The 19,970-nt window shown below is 42.4% G+C and overlaps 1 long non-coding RNA gene across 1 annotated transcript; it reads left to right on the top strand.

Annotated features, from left to right (window-relative positions):
- Positions 1-3,311: 3,311 nt before the first annotated feature.
- On the top strand, positions 3,312-5,035 carry LOC119354493. Its single transcript, XR_005170988.1, has 3 exons — positions 3,312-4,211; positions 4,321-4,468; positions 4,552-5,035. It is a non-coding gene; the product is annotated as an uncharacterized LOC119354493 (long non-coding RNA).
- The last annotated feature ends 14,935 nt before the right edge of the window (positions 5,036-19,970 follow it).

Raw genomic sequence — 19,970 nt, forward strand, 5'->3', positions numbered from 1 at the left:
TGTACTGACAGATTAGTTGTTAATTATTGGAGTGTTTCGTTCTTGCAGAATAAAAATATTATGTATGCATTGCTTCTTGGACCAACTGAGAGAACCCTCGTGTTAAAAAGTATAAAAGTAGTTTTGAAGCAATTCCCAGTGTCTTTAGAAGCATTCATGGTTAAAAAGCAACGACTACCTCCTCCGTTCGAGTTGAGCATTGTCCATCGTCCAAGTTGAGCACTAGGTGTCGTCCAAGTTCAAAGAGGGTTGTATGCAAGTACAGAAGTTTGTTTTAGTGAGAAAATGCGGCGTGTTCACAATATTCTGTATGATTCATTGTTCAACCTTAGAACTTAGCGATATTCAGTATATTTTTCTATGATGAAGGCACACATGAAGTCATGTGCAATGGTTATACCCCTAGTGTTTCAAAGATTCGTATTTTGTTTCTTCAAATGTGTTGTGCGCCAGTTTGATGAGGTAAAACAAAGTAAAATAGTGAAAATGGCATTAAAGACACTTGGAAGTACAAATGTAAAAATAAATAAGTTCTAATTCTCGACAGGTAGGAAGTTTGGAGAAGAAAACATATAAGTTTTAAAAAGAAGGGAATGGTAAAAATGTACGTTCGTTCAACTATATAAACCATAAAGGTACGATGGTGATTACACCGCCAGTAAAGATAAGGATGAGAAAGAAAATTAAAAAATAAAACTAAAAGAACATCGAGTGATTATTTTTTAAGAAGTACAAACTCTCTAGTACCATAAGTACCATAAAATTAAAATTAAAAATTGCATTTGTTCTTACTCAAGGGACAATAAATTTGCAAAAAAAAAATTGTACCAGTAAATGTTCGGAGGAAAAAAGCAACTTAATAAATGGAAAAAATGATAAGTTCACAACTACAAAAGTTGTATGTTCAAACATGGCGTCTCAGATAAGTTTGGAAAAAAGCTCAAATAAAAGAAAAACCCACGGAAATTCAAATGGTAAAAGTCCAAGTTGCAAAACGTGAGAAGTTCAAAACATCATTGCAAAAAAATGAGTTCAAAAAAAGAAACACACAAAACATATTGTTTTAAAATAAATATCATTCAGCTCAATGATATAAACCATGCAAGTTTGAGGACTATGATACCGTAAACCATCGAAAAGTTGCGAGAAAAAGGCGTACCCAAAAAAGTGTAATTTTTAGTCTACGAAACACGCTCAGCACAAACACATATGGACATCAGTTCCAGTACTCTATTTTTTCTGACAGGAAAGCAACACGAAGGGTCTCACCATATTTCAAATTAGTCTTCACCAGTTGCGAATTTGAGGAAACGTTCAACATGACTAAGTTTCATATTTCGATAGCTTTGTGTAGACGTTGAACTGAAATCTTTGACCTCTTTGAAAGTTTTGCATTTGACAATTCTTTGTGAAATTTTGTTGCACACCTACCACGAAAGTTTCCCTGAATATGAGCTGCCATTTTATAGCTCGTATGGTGCTCACTCTCATGTCAAATACAGTAGTAACTACCGTTAGCCCCTGATCAAATACTACTACTATAGTAGCTCCACCAGCAACAACATAGTGCGGGATAATTAATTAGCAACAGAATCTGCTCAGCTCCCATTTCATGTTCCATTTTAGGTTCATGAATTTTGGAACAGTCCTTCCTGTAAATTGCACTTTAAGCACAGAAGATTCAGCTTCAGCCGCTCTTTAGATTCTGCCATATGTTGCCAACTCTATGGTTCCTGCTAGCAACACTAGCCTAGAACCTCGTCTTGGCATCTTACATAAGATAAATGAACAAATTCAGACATGCCATGAGATGGCCAAGATTATGGTGCAGGCTCTAGTTCATGCAGAACTGGATGACCTTTCCTGTATTGTGCAGAAAAGACAGAGCATAGAGACTGATCTTTGAGAGACGTCAAGGATGGGCACATGGGCAACATGGCTACAATTGCCGGCGACTGAGGTGAACCTGGACGGACGGTGGTGGTGGTGGCCACCGCCCCCTCCCACTCCGACGGGACCTGCTCTGCCCTTCCCTTCCTAAGATGGCAAGGTAAACGAAATCAGTGGAGTGGTCACTCAATCCTTTCAACCACATCACAGATCGGCGCCTTGCCACTAGTACAAAAGGGAAGGAGGAGGAGGGGAGCGGAACACGGCGACTCCACCAGCAGCTCGACCCGCCCCCGGCTGGAAATGGCGGCCTCCCCCTCCGCCCTCGCGCTCTCCCCCACCACGCGGGTATTCCTTGTGCCTTCGCTTAAGTTCTCTCTGCTGATTTCTCGCTTTGTGCTACTTGTAGGTGGTAGCTTCTTCGTCTGTGCTGCTGGCGCTGAGGCGGACGCCGGCGCCGCGCGTGGCCGCCTTCTCCTCCGGCTAGCTCTGCGTGTGCTCTTGGGGTGCGCTGCGCCCTCTACGGCCGGAGCTCGCCGCGGACCCTCCTCGCCCTGGCGCCGCCCGCTACAGGGCGCCTCTGCTCCAGCTTGGCGCATGTACGCACCCACGCCACACTTCTCTCCACCATACGAGCTCTAGTGGCAGCGCCGCCGCCGCCGCTCCCATCACCGCGACTGCCAGGAGGGAGGCGGGCGGGTGGAGGGATCCGCCACAAGTAGCCGGCTCAACGGGGAGAGAGAGGAGGGGGCTCTTATTTGCTCTTTTAATAAAAAATGATCAGTTCAACGAAATGACGGAATCAGTACAACCGCTCGGATTCATCAGTTCAAGAAGGGTAACAGAATAATATTCTGTTACGCGTAACAGAATAGCCCAGATGTATATATATATATGTGTGTGTGTGTGTGTGTAGTGATACTATTCATCACCCAGGGTGCAGAATAAATTATTCTTCACCCGAGGTAATCTTACGATCATTTCATAATTAAATTACGTTTGGAATTCAAATAGTTACATTCCTATTGATTCATTACGTAAAATTTGGCATAAGAAAATAAAAATATATGTTATAGAACAAGAAATTTTACAGTTTATGTGTATTTTACACTATGTTTTTACGTTTATAATTTTACATAACATAAAATATTTTTATGACGATTATATATTTTCTTGCGGTCTCTTTTTACGTTGGAAATAAGACAATACTTACGGAACGTAAAATTACAGTGCATTGATAGTAAAATAGAGGGGAGTGGAGAATAACTATTCCTTATCCAGAATAACAAATAGTCAATCCATATAGACAACACTATTCTAATACCAGGATTAGAATAGTTATTTGGATCAGAGCCAGCCCTATAACGCCAACTGCTCCCTCCCGAACTCCCCGACCCGCTGCAAAAAAAATAAAAAAATCCCACCCACGACCGCTCGTCCACCCCCGATCCCCAACCTCCCCCCGATCCCATCGCGACTGCTGCCTACCCTGCCTACTACCGGCGCACCACCACTGACCACTCCCGCCTCCTTCCGTCACGCCGTCGTCCCCGCCTCCTACCGGCGCACCGCCAGACCCGCCCTCTTCCCTCGTGCACCGCCAAACCCCCGCTCCTCCGCGTGCCACCGCCTCCTCGCGCGCCGCTGGCCGCCGCTGTGGTCGAGCTTCTCCACCGCCACCCCGGCCACCTCCGCCATCGCCTTCCCCAACAACCTCCATCGTCGCCCTCCGCCCCGTCCACCTACATGCCACCCGCCCCCAACCTCTCCTCCGGCGTGGCCCGTCTTCTTCTCCCACCCGCTCTCCTACAGTGTGGCCACACTCTGCTCCAACGCGCTCTTCGCCATGGGGGTGCCGCTGGCCTTTGCGCTGCACGGCAGTTCAATTCGACCGTGTGCGCAAGTCCAACAAAGGCAGCCACAGCCCCGCGCCTCCGCGGTATGCAGCCGCCATGGCCCTCCAGCCTGTGCTACTTTCCATGCTACCTCGCGCACGTGTAAACTGCAGCAGCTGCTCTCGTCTTCATTTAGATAGCGTCATCCTCTGCCACGCCCCCATCTTCAGTTAGCTAGCGTCATCCTACGATGCACCTTGCATCGGCTCGACCAACCCCATGGAGCAGCTTGCGAACTCCTCTACCGCCCCAACCCAGCCAACTCCCCACGTGCTCCATCCTCCCGAGTGGCAGGCATGCCATTCTGATGCTGCTCCTCCTTGTTGTGCACATAGTATGACATACAGAGGTGCTACGGGAGTGACGAGTGAGCCTACATTTTCCTTTCATCTTTACTCCAATCATCGTTCGTAGCTGAAAAAAGTGGTATGTGTGGCCGCAGGATGTTTGTATTTATTTCTCAAAGTACAAAGCAATGTATGGCAATCCCATCTCTTGTTTCTAAACTCTGAGTTTTTTGTTCTGCATTCTTCAGTCGTTGATGAAAGCAAACTGAACCTTAGGGGCCGCCACCTCAGGCCGTTCAAGTACGCGGCCACCGGAGGTTCGCTGTCGCAGTGCCCCCTGAATCCCACTGCTCCCGTGCCAACTAAGAAGGATCTGGGCCTCGTACATTTGATTTTGTATGTTTTGTCATTTTCACCTATTTTATTTCAGCAAATATGGTTGTTGATGCTTGCCTTGTTATGCTACTACAAATTTGCAGGACAAATCAAACTTCACCATACTCTAGAACAAAAAGATGAGCAACACAGCGGAGCTACACAAAAATGACGCCGACGTTGCCCACAGACTGTCGTGGTGTCCATGTCGAGGTCAAGTGCCATCCCATTGCTGGACAACCCTCCTGGAGTCCGACACTGCTTAGTGTTGCCGGCGTTTATGTCAATCGTGAAACAGAGCAGAGTTTTTGTCGTACGCTTTACTGTCCTTAGAGTACGATATATCATTCTTCGCCCCCTTGGAAGGTTCAGCATTCTAAATGATCAGAACAAAAACAATATAAAATTAGTGTGATGCTACTTATGTATGTTGGTACCAAGCTTGACGATGTATTGGTGTGCTACACTTGATGATGGGTTGTGGATGTAGCACACGAAGTGTATGTATTGTTGTGTGTAATTTTCTTGAATTTCAATAGCATGTGAAGTTCATGTTTCAGAAATTCCTAAGTTCACATGTACCACATACCCAAGAAATTGCTCAATGAGAAAAAGGACCACCTAGGCCATTTCATCAACAGCAAAAAATGTCGTGAGACAAAAAAAATCACAAGATAGTATAATAGAGTAAGTTAGTGGAAAGTGCAAAAAAACCATAATTTTGTTTGTAAGTTTAACCATTCTAAAAAATACCTTGAAGTTTAATTTTAAATAATAGTGTTGTTCACTTTTTATTACAAACCTGTGATTTTTTCGTTACTACAGAATAAACCAAGAAGTTCAAAAAAATGGAGCAGTTCGAAAAGTTTATAAAAAATGGTGTTTCTACATATTACTAAAAACGGTGAAATACAATTTTAACTAACGTAGAAGTTCAAAATGTTATTCCAGAACCAAGAAGCTCAAATAAAAGACGAGCAATTTAAAAAGTTTGTAAACATGGATCTTCCCCTGTTTCTTTTTAAAGATATAGAGGTTCAAATTTAAATAAGTGAGTGGGTCGATGTTTATTACATAGCTAGCACTTTTCCCTTTACTAATGAATAACACCAAGAAGTCCTTTAAAAATGAAGTTGTTTGATGTTTATAAAAATCTTAGATTTTCTCCGATACAAAAGAATAAAACCAAGAAGTTCAATTTTCAAAAACGGAGTAGTTCAATGCATATTAAAAACTTAACGTTTTCTCGTTACAGAAGAATAAAACCAAGAAGTTTAATTTTAAAAGGCAGAGCACTTTAATAGTTATTTGAAAACTCAGTTTTTTTGGTACTAAAAGAATAATACCAATATGTTCTATTCGAAATAACGAAGAAGTTCAACGTTTCTAACGAAACTTCAATTTTCACATTTCTAAAACACCCACAAAGAAGTTCAAAATTAAAAAAGTTAGAGCAGTTCGTTGTATATAGAAAACTCAGATTTTTTTCGTTACTAAAGTGAAATAGAGAGAAGTTCAAATTGACAACAGACGGAAGTTCACATACTCCATGGTGTGTGTTTCATATGAGGAAATAGGAGTAAAATGGCGAAGTCCAAAAATTTTGTTGCTAGAAGATCAAGTGCACAGACCGGGAAAAATCAAAAAGTTCCTCTTGTTCAACAAGTTTCCACAACAGAAGCTCAAATTAAAATAAAAAAAGTTTAGAAAATTTAATTAGTAAATGGATTTCCCCGTTTCCAAAAGAAACCTAGAAATTCAAATTAAAGTAATGGACCGGTTCAATGTTTATTGAAAACTCAGATTCTAACCGCTAATAGAAAATAAAACCAACGTGAGGTTCGAATTAAAATAACATGAAAGTTTGGAGTTTATTAAAACCTAAGATTTACATGTTTGAAAAACAAAAACCAATGTCATTTTGGCATTTTTAAAACCAACTCATAAAAATGAAAAACATTTCTTGCTAGAAGATGAAGTGCTCGACGAGGGAAAGTTGGAAATTGCTACCCACTTTATGCACACATAATTCTCTCTCCCTTTCTGTCTGTCCTTTTACAAATAAATCAAAATTTAAAAAATGTGGAGGGGGTCCAATATTTATGACAAAACTAGGATATTTTTATGCTAAAGGAAAAAAACCAAGAAGTCCAAATTAAAAAATAGAGAAGTTTGATATTTATAAAGAAACCCAGATTTTCCTTGTTAGTAAAGAATAAAAATGACGAAGTTCAAATTAAAATAGAGTAGCTCGATGTATACGGGAAACTCAAATTATTACCGTCTCTAAGAAAAAACTATGAAGTGCAATTTACAAAAAAATGTTTCATGCTTATTTAAAAACATATTTCCTTTTTAAAAATATGACTAAGAAGTTGGAAATTATAATAACAGAGAAGTTCGAAGTATATAAAAAAACTCAGATTTGTTGCAAGAAGTTCACGTGCACCTCCGTGCACGGTTTAGAATTTTTATTGCGGGACATCCGACCTCCAGTTACATGTTTTAAAATGGTAAAAAATGGCGTCCGACGTTCAATTGCGTGTAATTCGACGTATACACAAAATGCGCAGAAGTTCATAGTGAAAACAACGAGAAGTTCAAGTACTGCAAGGAATGCATTTCAGGTGAAAATTAAAGTATAGAAAAATAAAATCTTAAAAGGTTTTCTGAAAGAAGTTCAAGTGCTCTTTCTGGGGAAGTTCAAAAATTCTTGCAAGAGAGGTTCACCTTGTCTTTCCATGTTTAATTTCTTCCGTATAAAAATCAAATACAATTATTTACTCAAAATAAAAAGGTGAAGTCCAAATTAAAATAACAGAGAAGTTTGGAGTTTATTAAAACCTAGGATTTACCTATTCAAAAAATAATAATAAAACACAACGCCTTGCACTTTTAAAAACAACTCATAAACGAAAAAATGGTTGCTAGAAGTTCAAGTGCTCAGCGAGGAAAAGTTTAAAAAATTCTTGTGAGAGAGGTTCACCGTGTATTTAGATGTCCAAAATACATAAAAAATATGTTGTTTTTTGTGTTTTAAAATAATTCTCTCAAACCAAAGAGAAGTTCAAACTGATAACTACCTTAAGTTCACGTACTACATGGTGTGTATTTCATATAAGAAAAATAAATAAAGTAAAATAGAGTGAAGTTCAAACAGACATGCCCTGGAAGTTCAACTACTTGAGGCAGTGCAAAAAACAGTAAGTCAAAAAACAGCACGTCAAAAATAGAGTGAAGTTCAAACAGACATGCCTGGGAAGTTCAACTACTTCACGCAGTGCATTTACATTCGCGATGAAGGCAGAAATCATGATCTCGTCATTTTCTAATTTACTTCAAAATGACAGGAATATCATTTGTGTAAGTTCAAGTTCTCGGTCGGAAAAAGTTTAAAAAAATATTGTGAGAGAGGTTTGTACAAAAAGAATATCATTTATGTAACACTGACGAAAATGGATGAGAAAATTACAAACGAAAATACGTCACAGAAGTTCAACGTGAAAACAGCAGGAAGTTCACCAACTACACTGAATGAATTTCGGATGAAAAACTTTTGAAATCGTCGCTAGTATGAAAAAATGATCAACACGAGAAAGTTACATGTTTAAAGCAGCTTTCCACCGGTATATCACTTGCTCAATTCCGGTGAGTGTTTTGGTGAGTGGATGAAGAGCTACGAGCAAAAAAATCATGTGAAAAACAGAGTGAAGTTCAACAAAACATGTCGAGAAGTTCAAGTTCTTCACGCGGTGCATTTTTTAATAATCTGTTTCGTGATAAAGGCAGAACGAATGATCTCGCCATTTTTGAAATTACTTGCAAACGGTTAGGAATTAGAGAAAACCATCAACATGAAAAAGTTTCGCATTTTCCATAGCTTTTCAACGGTATATTATCAGCGAAAATACGTTTTCAGCCATTTTAAAAATTGACATAAAACTGCAATGAATTAGGAGAAATAATAGTACCAAAAAGTTTCACATTTCCTCAAGCTTTCCAACGCCATATCATTTGCTGCATTCAGACGTAAGGTTAAAAAATTAGCTCGAAAATATGAACTCGGTGGAACCTGTACCATTTTCCAAATTACTTTTAAACCATTCAAAATTAGAAAAAACTTTCAACAAGAGAAAGTAGCGCATTTTCATAAGCTTGCGAACGCCATATCATTTCCCTCAATTGGATTGGCCGTTTAGAAATGACATCGAAAATACGAACTCAGCTGTTCGGTTTGCGAAATTTTACGATTTTCCAAATTACTCTTTAACCATAGGAAATTAGAGAAAACTTTCAACATGTGGAAGGAGCGGTTTTACAGCAGCTTTCCAATGCCATATTATTTGCCTCATTCCAATAAACGGTTTAGAAATGTGATCGAAAATCCGATTCATGTTTTTTTGTATGAAGAAAACACGGTTTTCAAAACTGCTCTTAAACAACTTACATTTTGCCAAAAATTTAACTTGGGTCATGATACTGGTGTCCATATCTTTCAAACGGTATATCGCAAGCCCATTTGGGAAATGTTGACGGAAGCTCAACCTAGCACTGGGAGAAGTTCAGGTCGAACAACTCATGTAGTAAAATTACAAAAAACGCAATTTCATCACGACCCGAGAGCAAAATCCGCCAACGAACGAGATTCCTATTTAAAATGGGTATTTAGTTGTTAAAAATGTTTCTAGATTACACTAACATCATATAGAACACGACTAACCAGAATAATTCGTGCGGGGAGACACTGTCGCGAAGATAGCCCGAAGGTCGGGTTCCTAGAGAGGGAAGTTCAGGCGTGTAACTCGGGAAGTTCATGTTGTGATCAGAATAATATTCTGATCCCGTGATCAGAATAGCGTTTATGTGTGTGTGTGTGTATACATAAACACTATATATATACATGTTATTCTTTTGTAGTCAGAGCAAATCACACGGCTTATTAGTAGCAATCATCTGTGTTATTATTGTTCTTCGCACACATTTCTAATTACGGACCTATTTTCCACGTATCACACACATCTTTTTGAGTTGAACCATTTCCATTGTATTTCCTAACCACACACGGGTCATCCTAGTGAACCGTATGTTGTATATCGCACACACCTTCATCTGGCTGCCTGTTTCTTTTGTTCTTCCTCATCACAAACAGTTCATCCGAGTGAACCATATGCTATATATCGCACACGCCTTCATCTAGTTGCCCATTTCTTTTGTTCTGCCTCATCGCAAACAGTTCATTGAACTGAACCGTATGCCCTACATCGCACACGCAATTAAAATCAGAACCATGTTTGATGCATCCATCATTGCAAACATTTTGCACCGTTTTGACGGGTTTTACACCATCATTTGCGAGTATGGCATCGGCGCATCGCACATAGTTTCGTTGAAGGGTCTCTGATCATAGTGTCGCGTTTGGACCATCCTGCAATAGTGCTCTTCCCAAATGACGGCGAGAAGGGATCCCACAACGGCCAAATTTGAAGGGAGACAACTAGTACATGCTATCCTGACAAAAGTAGTCTTCATTTGCAAAAGCCTCTAGTGGTGACGCCACGGTGGGCTCAGCGATGACCTCTGTCCTGCCGTCCTGGCGGTCTTGGTCTTGTTGCACCGAAATGGAAACCTTTGCTTGATTCCTCGGGACTCCACGCATGCGCTTGCCTCCTTAGCACCAAAGAGGAAACTAGTACATTGCGCTCGCTGGCGCCGGCCTGGCCTTGGTCTTCATGGCTCATGTCATCTGAACCTCACGAGGCGAACCTTGCATAGAAATCTCTGCTCCTTAGGAGCCAGCCTGAGGAGGCCGCCCCCCGCGGGAGTCTCGATGTCATCCGCCTCGCGAGGCTTGGCCCCTCGCAAGGGTCTTGAGTTGTTGATGTTGGAACTGGGCCATACCAGGCCGTCAACGGAGCCACACCGTGGGCCGTAGGCAGGCAAGTCTGGGTACCCCCGTTCCTAGAATGCCGACAGTAGCCCCCAGGCCCAAGGCGCGCTCGAACTTGGCTTCGAGGCGAAGCCAAAGGGCAAGTGCGAATAGACGCGGGCCCTAACCGCCTGCGGCCTTGGTCGACGCATGGCGATTGATGGGACGTGGGTGCTCCGCTTCCCCACGTTGCCTTGATAATCGTTCGACATGACGAGACTCCGCTGGATACTGAGAAAAACCATCATTGCGTTGGATCGTGGAGGCCGGTGGTTGGCCTCCCTTAGGCTATAAATGAGGGGCGGGGCGGAGCCCCTCTTGCTCATCCCCGTCATCTTGCCGCCCGCTTCTTCTTCTTCCTTGTCTTGCCGTCTTGCCATATCTCCCATGGCACCGGTCAGGAGGTTCTCCGCGGCAGAAAAGGGGAAGGCCCTCGGGAGGAGCCTAAAACGCTTCCGCCAAGGAAGAGGTTCAGCCGCCCTCGCAATGACGACGAAAGGCAGGAGGTGACGCGACCTTGCACTACAAAAAAAGACACATCCGTGACATTTTGGGCTGAACGAAAAAAATTGTCATACTTATGACACTTCTATGACGATAATTGTGACAAACCCCAGTATCATCATAGATGTGGTGGGCTCCTACTTCTATGACAAAAAATCATGACAGAAAAATGGCTTTTCGTCCTGGGTAGGCCGGAGACGCAGCTGCATGACATTCTTTGGGTCGTCCATGACAGAAAAAACCGTGGTAGAAACAAGGGAGAGGAAAATATCAGGGAGTTCTCGGTTACGGTGGGTGGTCGGGGGCCGAGCGATGCGTGTTTCTCTCATACGTATGCATGTGTGTGCAAGACATTGCGCTCTAACTGAACCTGAGCGAGGCGTTGGGCTCTAACTGAACCTGAGCAATTGCACTCAGGCTACGCATTACTGAAACCGAGCGATCGATCGATCCCTCGCTGTTAACTGAACCCGAGTGATTCCTTCGCTACTGCTGCTAACTGAAGCCGATCGATGCTGCCTCTGGATGAACAGTGAGCGTTGTTGGGGGGTTTGAATGAACAGTTCCTGTTGGGGGGTTGGATGAACAGGACCCCATGGTAGTAGAGGCCATTGTCGCTGGAGGAACAGTACCCCGATCGATCGAGCCGGTGGATGAACAGGACCCCGTGGAGGGCTGCTTGAATAGTAGCCGGTGGAGGGCTGGATGAACAGTAGCCCGTGGAGGGGTGGTTGAACAGGACCTCGTCAAGAGGGTTGGTTGAACAGTAGCCGGTGGAGGAGTGCGCGGTGGTGACTGGATGAACAGGAGCCCGTGGATGAACAGTCACAGGTGGAGGCTGGAGGAGGTCGATAGTGGATGAACAGTAGCCCGTGGAGGCAGTCGACGGGGGAGATGAACAGTATCCCATGGAGTCCCGTTTTGCGGTACGCCACACCCCTCCCGATGAACAGGACCCCCGTTTCGACCATAGCGCTCCAACACAAGTCCGTTTCCTTCGTTTTGCGGTACGCCACACCCCTCCCGATCAATAGGATCCCATTTCAACCGTAGGAGGTATGTTTCCTCCGTTTTGCGGTACGCCAGACCCCTCCCGATGAACAGGATCCCGTTTCGACCGTGACCAGTCGAACATAAGGTCGTTTCCTCCGTTTTGCTGTACGCCAGGCCTTGTTTCCATTGGTTATTCCGTCCAAGCCAGTTGGCTCCCGATGAACATCATGCGTTCTATTACCTTCCGATGAACACAACATTGTTTCTCCGTTCTGACCCAGTTGGTTCGCTGCCCGATGAACAGGACACCGTTGCACCCGTCCGTTGCCTCTCCATGTACACAAGCCCTGGTCGTCCGCGAGTACGAGCTCGACACCCCGCCCGTATGTATGTACGTAGCCATTTTTTTGGCCCTGTGGTTGTACGTACGTGTTCAGGACTTAGACGGGACTGCGTGAAATGCTATGTCGGGTGCTCTACAACGACACACGTGCAGCTACTTACTCGGCCACGGTTCATACTTGTAGAGAGACCGATCGGCCAGTATGTACGTACACGTTCGTGACCAGAATGACAACACTAAGTACGCTTCGACTAGGTGGGTCCCGACTATCAGTCACTTCCTTGCGTGCGAAGATGTAGCTGGTGGGTCCCAGCAGTCAGCGGGGCGAATCATTTTATTCTCGTAATATGGACGCACTTCCTTGCGTGCGAAGATGTAGCTGGTGGGTCCCAGCAATCAGGGGGAAATGTTTTTTTGCGAAATACGGTGTCCCGTCCGGTGGGTCCCTGCTGTCAGGTGGAGGTATAATTATTTTGCGTGTAATAAGAAGGCACTTCCTTGCTGCGGCCATGGACCCAGCTCTCAGCCTCTCCACGTACATTACTCTTCTGATGGAAGTCGTTTGTTGACCACATTGACCACGATGTGCCGAGAGCACCAAGGCGGTGGACGACAGTGAGGCCTAGGAAGGGGACGAGGCGGAGCCGGGGAAGACGCGGTAGTGGATGCCCACGCGGAGAGGAGTATGAGGGTTCACTGGTTCGGCTGCGGTGTGAGGCTGCTGTCGCCAGAGAATAACATGAGGTGTGGGTGAGTATAGAGGGATGGCATGGCCAACAGTGGCAGCATAGTCGGACATGGGAGGCAGGAGCAGGAGGCACGACCGACAATTGTTTGGGCTGCTAGAGCAAGAAGACCAGAGGTTGAAGAAGCACTAGGGCCGTTGGATGGACATCGTATGGTCACTCGAGCTAGAATCGTTCATATTGACTAAGTTGACAAAGCCCTCCGTCCGTGTCATCTTAGTAGGCCCACAAGTCAGCCTCCCACTATGGTGGGTCCCAGCTAGCAGGGGGAGTGTTCATTTTTTGTGCGTAATAACGAGGCACTTCCTTGCGTGCGAAGATATAGCTGGTGGGTCTGACCTGTCAACGGGGGAACGTTTTTTGCGAAATACAAAGGCCCTTCCAGTGGGTCCCAGCTATCAGGTGGAGGAATCATTATTTTGCGTGTAATAAGGAGGTATTTCCTTGCGTGCGGCCATGGACCCAGCTGTTAGCCTCTCCACGTACAATCCGCTTCCGATGCAAGTCGTTTGTTGACCACGTTGACCACGCCGCGCCGAGAGCACCAGGGGGTGGACGACGGCGAGGCCTAGGAAGGGAATGACACGGAGCCAAGGAAGACTCGGTAGTTGTTTCCCACGCGGAGGGGAATGCGAGGGTTTACTGGTTCGTCTGTCGTCGCCGGAGAATAACAGCAGGTGTGGGTGAGTAGAGGGATGGCTAGGCCAGCAATGGGAGAACGATGGGGCGGTGAGGCCTGCATGACAGCATATCTGGCCGCAGGAGGAGGGAGCAGGCAGTCCCGCTGGTGCTTGTTTGAGCGGCTGGAGCAGGAAGAGCAGAGATTGAAGAAGCACGACGACCGTTGGATGGACATCCAATAGTTACTGCTCTCGTGTGTTGACTAAGTTGACATGGCGTTGCGTGTGCGTCAACCTTATTTTTTTAGGAAAGCATACACGTCAACCTGTAGTAGGCGCACAAGTCAGCCTCAAATCTATGGAAAACAGCATACAACCCATCTGCCATTATTTCTAATAATTTACAGCCCATTTGCCAATTCTTAAGAATTTTTTTTGAGCCCATCTTCTTTTTGTTAGCATTACACCCCATATTGTGACCACGGTTAAAAATTATACGAAATTTTGCATATTTTGGTGCGGTCAACTGTTTTTAATCCCGAAATATCGAGTCACATTCAAACTATTTTGAAAAATAATTTATATAAATATAAAATCCAAATAATTGTCCACGCATAAAAATCAATGGAATTTAACATCTTGTAATGAAAAAAAATTAAAACTAATTCCCGGTTTGATGTGTTTAAAAATGTACAGCCCATTTCTGGGCAAACTGAATGAAACTCTCCTCGTCTTGAAAGATTTGCGGCCCAGCAGGGCTGATAAAGCAAGTAGGCCTCGTTTGTGTATTTCTTTAAAAAATAGAACTGGGCTAGCCATTTTCAGCAAGAAAAAAACACAATTGGGCTCATGATGTGGTAAACATAAATAAAACCCTGGCTAGACAGGCTACAGCCCCCGCACAATCCCGTTGTTACCCTGATCCGTCGCTAAAACTAGTATAAATAACAACTGCTTGTTCCTCAAAAAAAGTAAATAACAACTGCACGACCTGCTGGGTCCCTGGTGTCAGCCGCTCGTTGTGTAATTCTCTCGTTTATTGACTACATTGACTACGGCGTGAGCCCCAGATGTCCAACCATTAGGAGGAACCATTTTTTTGGGATTATAATGACGAGGCACTTGCTTGCGTACTGCCATGACGCTGGTGGGTCCCTACTGTCATCCTCTCCACGTACAGTCATATCCTTGTTCCTCTCGGTTGTTGACGACGTTGACAACGCAAGAGGGCGGTGCATCGCGCACGGTGAGCAAACCAAGGCCGAGACGACGGCGAGGCCTCAGATAGAACGAACTGGAGCCATGCAAGATGCGTCGGTCCAGTCGCACGCGGAGGGGAGTACGAGGGTTGACTGGTTCGGGTGCGGGTGCGTGTTGGGGCTGACGTCGCTAGAGAATAACAGGACGAGTGGGGGAATAGAGGGAGGGACTGGCCAACGTTGGAGGGTACGGTAGGGCGGCGGAGGCGCAGCCAGCCATGGGAGGCGGGAGCAGGCGGAGCCGACGGGGTGGTTTGGTTTGGGCGGCTGGAGGAAGAAGACAAGAGATAGAAGATACACGACAGATGTTGGATGTCAATCCAACGGCTGGTAGGCATAATTGTTTTTTTACTAGCTAGTAAGTCGACACCACCTTGGATAGGCTATTTCCTGTGGGTCCCAAATGTCAGAATCCAAATCTGTCACAGTCATGTAGCCTTTCCTATGAAAATTTACAGCCCATTTGGTGTGCTAGTTCGAAATAAGTTTGTGGGTGCTGATGGGGGCTAATCACTTGGCTTCTATAATGCACAATGAGCTCAAGCAGCCGGCGAGAGTGATGTTATTTCCCTTGGTCGGGATTTGTTACAATACTTCACCCTAAATTAAACGAATGGCAAGCCATTTTCCTTGTTTCAAAGAAAATATGACAGTCACAGCCGAGTTGAAAAGAGCAAGAACATCCAACTCCAGCTTACAAACTGTACAAAAGCACAAGGGTTAATTGTTCATCAGGTTTAGACAAAACCCAGGTTGAAAAGGGCAACAACATCTAACTCCAGCACTGTTTTCGGCAGTCACAGTCAAATGGATCGGTCAGGTCCATAGAATGAACATCCCGGGTCGTAAAATTTACTGGATTATGACCACAATATGTTGTAAATAGAAGCTCGACACGTTCAAAAGCTCTTTTGCCCACCTGAAACTCCTTTTTTGCTCTTCGACATACCCATCTATCAAAACCATGCTGCTGACAAACTTAAGCCTCATGGACAATAGCAACCTCGCATTCAGCAGGAAGAATGTGACAAATCTAGTGTTTGCATGGTTGGCTACATATCGTTCTAGCATTATTGTCTTCAATCGAATGTCATGAGAAGTGAAAAAATCCCGGTGCTTACGAATCCACTGATTGGTTATAACTTTCTTACCCCGTCCTGTCGCCTAAATAGACATGAAGATTGAAAACAGTTAAGGTCTAAAAAAAGAGTGTGGAAAGAGCAACAGCTGAACGGTTAATTCTAGTACACTGTATGCAGGCTTCCAATGTGCGTGAAATTATCACCTTTATATACAACTTCTCCAGACATGGAAAGCATTGCAGCAAGCCAATAATCTTGTTCAGATCAAAACTATTCATTTGGATATATAAGATCTTGACAGAATCCAGTACCATTGATAGGCTATCAATGGAGAAACTCTTCATTGAGCATACAACATAATATTAGTACAAAGTGTGTACTCCGAGATGATATATAACTTATGCGCAGAAATTTAAAATGCAGCTTATGGTTACAAGTGTAGATGATAATATAAAGTACCTGAAGAACTATGGAGCCAAACACCATATTTAAATGAGCACAAAGATCATGTATTACACCCAAGGTCTCCTGTTTAGGCGCAAAGAGGACGGTTATTTGCGACGGTGAATAACTAGAATCTGTTAGAGTATTATATATATATATATATATATATATATATATATATATATATATATATTAAAACATGAAGATTATTCTGATCACGGGATCAGAATAATATTCTGATCACAACCTTACCGGCCCCGCTAGTAGTACGTTGAACTTCCCTGTGAACTAGGTTGAACTTCCGCCAACATTGCCGAAATGGGGCTTGCGATATACCGTTGGAAAGCTATGGACACCAATATCATGACCCAACTTAATTTTTTGGCAAAATATAAGCGGTTTAAGAGCAGTTTTGAAAACCGTTTTTTCTTCGCATAAAAAATGTGAATCGTATTTTCGATCGCATTTCTAAACCGTTTATCGGAATGAGGCATATAATATGGCATTGGAAAGCTGATGCAAAACCGCTCCTTCCACATGTTGAAAGTTTTCTCTAATTCCCTATGGTTAAAGAGTAATTTGAAAAAACATAAAATTTCATAAACCGAATAGCTGAGTTTGTTTTTTCGATGTCATTTCTAAACGGCTAATCCAATGGAGGCATATGATATGGCGTTGGAAAGCTTATGAAAATGCACTACTTTTTCATCTTGATAGTTTTTTTCTAATTTTGAATGGTTTAAGAGTAATTTAGAAAATGGTCCAAGTCCTACCGAGTTCGTATTTTCGAGCTACGTTTTTAACCGTGCGTCCGAATGCAGCAAATGATATGGCGTTGGAAAGCTTGAACAAATGCGAAACTTTTTGGTATGTATTGTTTCTCCCAATTCTTTACGGTTTTAAGTCAGTTTTGAAAATAGTGAAAATGTATTTTCCCCGCAATTTCTACAAACTTTATCGAAATTGGACAAACAATATACCGTTGAAAAGCTACGGAAAATGTGAAACTTTTTCATGTTGATGGTTTTCTCTGATTATTAGCCGTTTTCAAGTAATTTCGAAAACGGCGGGATCATACGTTTTGCCTCTATCGCGAAACAGATTCTTCGAAAATGCACCGCATGAAGAACCTGAACTTCTCAACATATCTATCTGAACTTCACTCTGTTTTCGACGTGCTTTTTTTTGCTCGCAGATATCCATCCACTACTCGTAGTTCTCCATCCACTCCCCAGAATTCAGCGGGTGATATACCGATGGAAAGCTGCTGTAAACACGCAACTTTCCCGTGTTGATCATTTTTTCATACTCGCGATGGTTTTAGAAGTTTTTCATCTGAAATTCATTCAGCGTAGTAGTTGAACTTCCTGCTATTTTCATGTTGAACTTCTGTGACGTATTTTCGTTTGTAATTTCCTCATACATTCCTCAATGTCACATAAATGATATTTCTTTTGTACAAATCTCTCTCACAATAAATTTTTCAGCTTTCTCCGACCGAGTTACACGCCTGAACTTCCCTCTGTAGGAACCCGACCTTTGGGCTATCTTCTCAACCGTGTCTCCCCGCACGATTTTTTTGGTTACTCATGTTCTATGTGATGTAAGTATAATCTACAAACGGTTTTAGCAACTAAATGCATGTTTTAAATAGGAATCTCGCTCATTGGCAGATTTGCTCTCGTGTCATGATGAAACATGTCTGTGTTGCAATTTTATTGCCTGAGTTGTTCGACCTGAACTTCTCCCAGTGCTAGGTTGAACTTCCGCCAACATTTCCCAAATGGGCTTGCGATATACCGTTGGAAAGCTATGGACACCAGTATCATGACCCAAGTTGATTTTTTGGCAAATTGTAAGCGGTTTAAGAGCAGTTTTGAAAACCGTTTTTTCATCACACAAAAAACGTGAATCGTATTTTTGATCACATTTCTAAATCGTTTATCGGAATGAGGCAAATAATATGGCGTTGGAAAGCTGCTATAAATCCGATCCTTCCACATGTTGAAAGTTTTCTCTAATTCCTTATGGTTAAATAGTAATTTGGAAAATCGTAAAATTTCACAAACCGAACAACAGAGTTCGTATTTTCGATGTCATTTCTAAACGGCTAATCCAATTGAGGCAAATGATATGGCGTTGGAAATCTTATGAAAATGCGCTACTTTTACATATAGAAAGTTTTTTCTAATTTTAAACTGTTTAAGAGTAATTTATAAAATGGTACAAGTTCCACCGAGTTCGTATTTACGATCTATTTGTTTTAACCGTATGTCTGAATGCAGCAAATGATATGGCGTCGGAAAGCTTGAGGAAATATGAATTTTTTTGGTATATATTGTTTCTCCCAATTCCTTACTGTTTTAAGTCAATTTTAAAAATGGCTAAAAACGTATTTTCGCCGTAATTTCTACAAACTTTACCGGAATGGGGCAAATAATATACCGTTGAAAAGCTAAGGAAAATGTGGAACTCTTTCATGTTGATGGTTTTCTGTGATTCCTAGACGTTTTCAAGTAATTTCGAAAATGGAGAGATCATTTGTTCTGCCTTTATCGCGAAACAGATTTTTCAAAAATGCACCACGTGAAGAACCTGAACTTCTCGGCATGTCTACTTGAACTTCACTCTGTTTTTCACGTGTTTTTTTGCTCGTAGATCTTCATCCACTGCTCGTAACTCTTCATCCACTCACCGAAATTGAGCAAGTGATATACCAACGGAAAGCTGTTGTAAACACACAACTTTCCCGTGTTGATCATTTTTTCATACTCGCGACAATTTTAAAAGTTTTTCATCTGATATTCATTCAGTGTAGTAGGTGAACTTCCTGTTGTTTTTCACGTTGAACTTCTGTGGTGTATTTTTCATTTGTAATTTTCTCATGAATTCGTCATTGTTACACAAATGATATTTTTTTTGTACAAACCTCTCTCACAATAATTTTTTTAACTCTCTCCGACGGAAGACTTGAACTTATAACAACAAAAAAATTAGCCTTTGCTTTTTTATTCTTTTTTTAAAAACAAAATGACACCGTGTAGTACGTGAACTTCTGGCAGTTATCAATGTGAACTTCTCTCGGTTACGTGAATATTCTGAGTTTTTTTATGAATTTTTATTCTGATTTTTTAATCCTTTTTTATGAATATTGAAGTTCTATTTTTAAAAGTTGAATTTCTTGTTATTTTATTTTTGAACTTCTTGTTTCCATTCTTTAATAACGAGGAAAAATCTGAGTTATCTATAATCACCGAACTTCTCCATCTTTTTAATATAGACACCCTGGTTTTATTTCCTAATTTTATTTCATGAAATTTTGAAGCACTCTAGTTTTAAAGTTGAACTTCTTGTTATTTTGTTTTTGAACTTCTTGTTTCCATTCTTTAATAACGAGGAAATCTGAGTTTTCTATAATCATCAAACTTCTCCATCTTTTTAATATGGACTTCCTAGTTTTTTCCTTAATCCTTTTTTATGAATAAAAATATTTTAAGACACCAAAACAACATTTGTTGTGTGTGTTTTTGCGTTGGTTTGGACATCAACCTGCGTCATCTTCAGAAATTGTACTTCTCCTTTTCTTTTTGTTTTCTGTCAACGTTG

Source organism: Triticum dicoccoides, chromosome 2A, assembly GCF_002162155.2.
Source record: "Triticum dicoccoides isolate Atlit2015 ecotype Zavitan chromosome 2A, WEW_v2.0, whole genome shotgun sequence".
NCBI classification, from domain to species: domain Eukaryota; kingdom Viridiplantae; phylum Streptophyta; class Magnoliopsida; order Poales; family Poaceae; genus Triticum; species Triticum dicoccoides.